The sequence below is a fragment of the Nicotiana attenuata genome, unplaced genomic scaffold, assembly GCF_001879085.1.
Source record: "Nicotiana attenuata strain UT unplaced genomic scaffold, NIATTr2, whole genome shotgun sequence".
In the NCBI taxonomy this organism is placed as follows: Eukaryota; Viridiplantae; Streptophyta; class Magnoliopsida; order Solanales; family Solanaceae; genus Nicotiana; species Nicotiana attenuata.
The window spans coordinates 317389-324935 of NW_017670624.1; the positions used below are offsets into that span (position 1 = coordinate 317389).

The following is a 7547-nucleotide window of genomic DNA, read 5'->3' on the forward strand; positions in this document are numbered from 1 at the left end:
AATGCTACTCGTATGACGCTTTTATATAATGAAGAAAATACTAAAACATATTGAAGGAAGAACCACTAGAGTGGATCAAACGCCTAAATATGATTAACACAATTATAATTTAGAACTTGCATTCTTTTAATAATATATATGTTATTTTTAAAAGCTTGTATACTATTATAAGGAACATGCCCAATGCTTGTACACTGGGGGCCCGTTTGGTACGGGAGACAAGAGATAATTAATCTGTGAATTAAATTTGAGATGAGTTTATTCTATATTTGATTGAGATATAATCGCAATATAACAGATCTCGGAATTAATTAATTCGAAAATATAGTACTCCATTATTTTTATTTTTGAATAACTAATCCCGAAATAATTAATTTTGGGATAATTTGTTTCCCAACTAAACACCCTAACACTAGTAACTCTAAAAGGTACATATATTTGGGTCGGGTTGACTTGACGCTCTTTTTTCTTCTTTTTCATGTCTTTCGGCGATGCTAAGATGAAAAGAAGCAAGCAAGCATAAAGATAAAGGAGAATTCACCTTCAACTTGCTTATCAGGTTCTTCTCTTCCAAATACCTTTATATGCGTGTATATATCCGAGGAGTTCTTTATTTTGTTGTGTTTATTTGGTCAAGTTATTTTATAGTACTGTTTTCAGTTTGCTGAATAACGAAATAATTTTCCATGCCCAAGATTATTTAGCTGTTCTTCTATTGGACTGTGTTAAGTGGGTTATCAGCTATAAATCTTGAAAATCCTTTGTATTTGGAGTGATAGTAGCTCAGAGATAGAACTGATAATCAGGAATTAAAAATGAAATTTTTTGTATTTCCAGTTGATTTGCAGAACTGAGAGTAATAATGATGATGAGTTTGCTATCAATGTATTCCACCTTCCGTTGGATCATCATAGTAATGTGACAAGATTCGTCCTTTTGAAGTTGCGTATTGTGATGAACTTACTACCAAGTGATCCGAATGTGAAGAAAAAAAGTTAGAAAATAAAAGATGGACTATTATGATTGGAATTAGGGATGGCAGTAGTCTGGGCGGGTTGGGCTTAACTCGCAATAATTTCAATCCGCCCATCTTTCCCGCATAGCATATTCCCGCCACATATTCCTTTTATTTATTGCCAATCTAAATTTTCATTTATGAACTGATGGGTTATCATAAATCTTTGGAGAGTACCCTTTGCTTTAGCTATTTTAAAGAGTCATCCTATTCTGTTGAAATCAATACTGGTCAATTATAAAAGCAGATTGGTTCCATGTTCCTCTGGATCAAGTGAAGTTCCCTCCATGCAATGGGTAATAGGGATGGCAATGGGGCGAGGGGGGCCGGTGCAGGGCGGGTTAGGACATGAGCGGGACCTGACAGGATGGGCCAGAGTGAATTAAAATATTAAAAAATAAAGTTCACGCGCGTGCGGTGCGAGTGTATGTTGGAGATCCAAGTCTAATTAGACCTATCTTTTGAACTAAAACCTAAAAGGCTAAAAATAAAGTTTTCCCACCTGCGATTGCAAGTCTGCATGACTGCATTTCCTAACTCTCTCGACGAAGAAGCTCTTAAGGAGAAGCTTTAAAGTCTCATTCTCTCTCATCTCCGGTAATACTCTAACTCTCTACCTTTTTTTTTTATCCGTTTTTACTGAAACTTTCTTGGTTGTTTGATTCAAATCTAGCTTTGTTACTCAAATTTGCTTCTCGTGGTAGATTTTAGGTTTTCTTGATCAGGGTCTCTTCTTTTACAAAATATTTTTCAAGAATCTGTGAAAGTGATGTTATTGAAGAATTGAAGGCATGAAAGGTGGGGAAAGAGTTATTTACTTGTTGAGTTTTAAGAATCTAATATAGTGGATGAATGGAGACCATTTTTTAATGATCTGATGCATTTAAGAATGTTGCTTGTAGTACTAGGTCCCGTTTTTTGTTACAAAATTGATGATTTTAAGATTGTATTTTCGTTCTATCTGTAGGACAGTAGAAGTACTTTTTCCTTCTTTGTAAACGTTAAACTTGTCTTTGCTTATAGATAATTTTGGAGTTTCAAGTGTGTTCATCCTATAATACTTAGTGACAGTCAAAGGCCTATGCAAGCAAATGAAACTACTAATGAATTTACTCAAACTAGAAATAAAAAATTGTTAGAACATGGCCACATTTTAGAGTGTGATGATTCATGATGTTTTCCTGGTGATTGTTAGTATTCTAATACTTTATATTAAAACAATTAGAAAATATATGAGAAAATCCTTCTTAGATAATATTGGTTGATGTCTCAAAAAGCCAACTTGGAAAGTGAGGGTGGTTCTGGCGGTGATGATGGTAACCAACAATGTTATTTCGATCAAGATGTTTCGCGTAGAGAACTTACCCACACCATCAATTTGCATGAGTATCCACTGTCTATTGTTGATTATGTTGGATTTATGAAGTTTGTTGCTAGTCGGTATCAATTGTTCAATTAGTTTCAGAAAACACAACCAAGAATAATATTTTGAAGATTTTTTTTTTTTGATTTGCACCGGGTGTCCGAGTCTCTTAGAGCCCCGACTAATCCCAGGGGTGCACAGGCCTTCGGCAAGGAGTTTTCCGCAAGTGCACCACGGTTAATTCAGGTTTTACCCAGTCCGATGGCCCTCAGAAATTGTTTGCACCTAGTGGGTTTCGAACTTGAGACCTTGAAAGGGAGCAAACCCCAAGGCTCAAGTCAATTGCCACCAGGCCAACCCCTGAGGGTTTAATATTTTGAAGATTTTTGACGATCTGAAAACAAAAATTCTAAGTTATTGGAAAATTCAGTAGTGGAATTGCAATATCAGTTGATACGTGGACTTCATGTAACAACAAAAAAGAGTTATAGCTATTACTTGACTTTTTATTGATGTTCACGGAGGCTTCAAACCCATATTCTAAGGTTTATTTATGTCCCTACCGCACATGATAATTGATTTTTTGTGTAGTGCATTGCTTGATTATTTGCTTCAGTCGAATCTGAGAGAATATCAACGATTACAACTGATAATTCTAGTATAAACAATGTCATGATGAAAATATTGATGAGAAACTTAGTAAAAGAGATTTATTATTGTTATGTCCAGTGTTTCACAGCGTTGTGTTACACACATCTTGAATTTGATTGTGCGAGAAGTGCAAACGTGATAGAAAATAATATTAGCAAAATTTGTGAAAGCGTCTTGTATTGGATTAGATCATTGGGCACAATGAGAGATTGAAGAAGCCACACATTTGCTACACATATATTATAACACATTTGCTACACATATATTATAACAAGAAGTTGTTGTATGATTGGCCTACTCGTTGAAACTCAATAAATCTAATATTGAGGACAACCATAGAGTACAAAGAGGTATTTAAGAAATTGAGTCTAATTGAAATTAATTATTAATGTTATTCAACGGAAAGACAATTGAGTGATAGATGTTTGTGATAAGTTGAGACTTTTCTTACCATATCACTAAATAATTTTTAGGAATTCCGTATCTAACTTTCCAAGTCAATATTTTTCACAAATTTGTGCAAATATGCTATAATTGGAAGTTCAGGAAAAGAGTTTAAATCCTTTGATTAGCGTTATGCCTTCGGTCATGTTGAGATTTAAGGTATCTTGGGATGATGTGCGAATTTTGATGGTGTAGCTGTTATCTTTGACCCAAGATATAAGATAAAGTTGGTGGAGTTTTTTCTTCCATAAATTTATGGTAAATAAGCTTTAACTAAAGTTCAATAAGTTCAACCCACTGTTATGATCTCTTTTAATAGTATAAGAGTAGATTATTTTCTTGAATGGGGTCATTTGAAGCATAGTTATACTGAAGTCACTGACATTATTGAGGGTGATCGACTGTCCAGTCTTGATAGATTTGTCGCTTCAAGTAGGGCTAACGTGGAGATAGGAATGGAGTTGGATTTACATTTAGAAGAAAACCTGCTATCTCGAGCTCTATCATTTTATAGCTTAAGTTGGTGGAGGACAAACTGAGTGACAGCAAACTATATTAACATATTGTATTCTCTTCCTCTTCAAAGTAGCAGATTAGTGAGACCACGTGAATCGGTTCTTCCTCCTCATCAAGTAATGTTGGACATGAAGCTTTATCGATCCTCGAAGTTTTTCTGAAAAGAAAAATATATGATTCAATGTATCAAAATAGTATTAAAAACTAAAAATTATTAAGGTAAAAAGTCATTGGAAAAATTACTTACCATTTATTTCGTTTCATAACCAGATGCGAGCTCACATCAAAGCTTCCGAAGTAGTAGGATGAAGCCTACTGTGATGCAAACTAATCAACCTTCCACTAGTGCTAAATATGCAACTGTAGATACAAGAATGGCTAAGAGGTAACGAGAGCCAACTTTTGTAAAGTAAGAAATTTCAATATGTTTGTCGTCCACCAACTTAAATTATCCAATGATATAGTTCGAGACAACATGCTTTCTTCTAAATATAAATCCAACTCCGATCTTCTCTTTACGTTAGTGCTACTCAAAGCGACAGATCTATCAAAGTTTGACCGTCCATCACTCTCAATAAGATTAGTTACTTCACTAGAACCATATGCTTCGATGACCAATATAAGGAAGATAATCTACTCTTATACTCTTGAAAGAGATCACAGCAGTGGGTTCGAACTTCTTGGATCTTAGTTGAAGCTTCTTCACTATGAATTTGTGGAAGAAAGAGCTCCACCAACTTCATCTTCTACCTTGGATCAAATATAACGTTATACCCATCAAATATAGTACGTCATCACAATATTTTTTATGTTTCACCATCTCCGACTCCATAACACTAATCAAAGCATTAAAGCTCTTATTTCGAGCTTCCAATTCTAGCTTTATTGTACAAACTTTCGAAAAATATTGACATGAAGTTGAATACTCAATTCCTGAAAATTGTTCAGTGATATGGTAAAAAGTTATAATTTATTACAAACATCTTCTGCATCACTCCATTGCCTTTTCGTTGGATAACATCGATAATTGGTGCCAGTTAGACTCAACTTCTTAGATACCTCTTTGTACTCTATGGATGTCCTCAACATTACATATATTGAGTTTCAACGAGTTGGACAATCATACAACAACCCGTCACAAGAATTGTTTAGCAAACATGCGGCGTTTTCAAACCTCTCAAATCTGCTCGATGGTCCAATCAAGTACAAGATACTTTTATGCACTTTGCCAATACATCTCCTATAATCTTTAGTTCTTCTAGCATAATCAAATTCTAGATGTGCACCAACACTTATGAAACATCGACCTATCAACAATAAATCTTTTTTACTAAGTTTCTCATCCATTAAGGTTTTCATCATGGCATTATGTGTCCTAGAATTATCAACTTTGATAGTTGATATTCTCCGTACCAGATTCCACTCAAATAAACAATTATGTAATGCACTATACAAACCAACCTCCATGAATCATCAATAAAATGTCTGGTAGTAGCCATAAACTCTTTTTTGTTGTTAACTGAAGTTCACATATCAATTTTGTTGCAACTCTACTTGTGATTTTTCCCATTAAATTAGAAATTCTTATTTCAGATTGTTAAAAATCTTCAAAATGTCATTCTTGATTATGTTTCTTGCAACTATTCTGAACAATGGATGCAGACTAGCAATAAAAATTTTAACCCCACATAAGCAACAATGCTCATGCAAAATGATGGCATTGGCAAGTTCTCTATGCGAAACATCTTGATCGAGATAACTTTGTTAGCTACCATTATCATTATTCGAATGATCTTAACTCTCCAAGTTGGGTTTTTGGGACATTAAGCAATACGATCTAACAAGAATTTTGTCCTACATTTTATAGTTGTTTTAATACGAATAATGCAGTACTGACCATCACCATTGTAAAATATGTCCATGCTCTAGAAGTCAATTTCATCTTTCTAGTTTGAGTAACTTCATTGGCTTGTGTAGGCCTTTGACTCTCACTCTCAATGGGAAAAGTACTAAGATGAACCTATCGAATTTTGTTTGTCTTGAAACTCTATACTTATGTATTAGCAGAGACAAGTTGATAGTTTGCAAAGAAGAAAAAGGCACCCCTTATCCAACAGCCCGAACAAAAGTTTAATCTTGAAATCATCAATTTTGTAACAAAAATGACACCTAATACTACATGCAACACTCATGAATACAACAACAACAATAAACCCAGTTTGATCCCATAAATGGGGTCTGGAGAGGGTAGTGTGTACGCAGACCTTACCCCTACCTTAAAGACATAGAGAGGCTGTTTCCGATAGACCCTCGGCTCAAGAAACGATGAAATAAAGCACCAAGTAGCAAAGAATGTTAGCAACAATGTAACATAGTAACGAGTGCGAATGCCGCAACATGCGTAATAAAGAACTGTAAATAAGAAATTACAAAAATATTCCTAGTTCTATTGAATGTCCTACGAGGAGCACACTACTATATGTCAACCTACAGGCTACGACCCTAATACTCGACCTCCACACCTTCCTATCGTGGGTCATGTCCTCGGTAAGCAGAAGCAATGACATGTCCTGCCTAATTACCTCTCCCTAATACTTCTTAGGCCTACCCCTTCCCTTCTTCAGACCCGCCATAGACTACCTCTCACACCTCCTCACCGGAGCATCCATGTCTTTCCTCCTTATATGCCCGAACCACGTCAGCTTCGATTCCCGCAACTTGTCCTCCACAGGTGCCACAACTACCTTGTCCCTAATATCTTCATTCCTAATCCTGTCTTTCCTAGTATGACTGCACATCCATCTCAACATCCTCATTTCAGCTACTTTAATCTTTTGGACATGGGACTTCTTGACGGGCCAACACTCAGCTCCATACAACCCAGTTGGTCTAACCACCACTCTATAGAACTTGCCCTTAAGTCTAGGTGGCACATTTTTATGGCACAAAACCCTCGATGCGAGCCTCCATCTCATCCACCCCGCTCCAATACGATGAGTAACATCCTCGTCAATCTCCCCGTTGCCTTGAATAATAGACCCAAGATACTTGAAGCTGTCTCTTCTAGGGACGACGTGAGTACCAATCCTCACTTCCACTTCTTCTTCATGCATCCCTCACTGAACTTGCACTCCAAGTACTCAGTTTTCGACCTACTCAACTTAAAACCTTTAGACTCCAGCGTTTATCTCCAAACTTCCAATTTAGCATTAACTCTGCCTCGCGTCTCGTCACATAAAAAAAGTCTTTATTCATCCATTTAATCAGCTTAAGATTCACCATGTAAATGATTATTTCCCTACCTTTCATGCCTTCTTCAATAACTTCACTTTCACTTAATGTTGAAAATTGTTTTTTGAAAAGAATTTTGTAGAAGAGACCGAGACTAAGAGAACCTAAAATTTCCGAGGACATGGCCCAAGAGGTATTGGGGAGAGGTGATTAGGCAGGACATGGCTAGAATGCGGATTTCCGAGGACATGGCCCTTGATAGGAAAGTCTGGAGGTCTAGTATCAGGATTGCAGGATAGGGGCGTCTAAAATTTTTCGTACTTCTGT

At 36.1% G+C, this 7547-nt stretch overlaps 1 protein-coding gene across 6 annotated transcripts in view; it reads left to right on the top strand.

The window, feature by feature from the left end:
• Nucleotides 1-445: 445 nt before the first annotated feature.
• Nucleotides 446-7547, top strand: part of LOC109241643 (AMSH-like ubiquitin thioesterase 2) — a 15623-nt gene continuing 8521 nt past the window's right edge. Inside the window, exons 1-3 of one of the 6 annotated variants that reach the window (XM_019408399.1) lie at nucleotides 449-559; nucleotides 838-1612; nucleotides 1727-1813. The gene's annotated coding sequence lies outside the window, so the exon portion shown is untranslated. The other 5 variants (XM_019408400.1, XR_002070264.1, XM_019408401.1 and 2 more) reach the window with 5 other exon arrangements.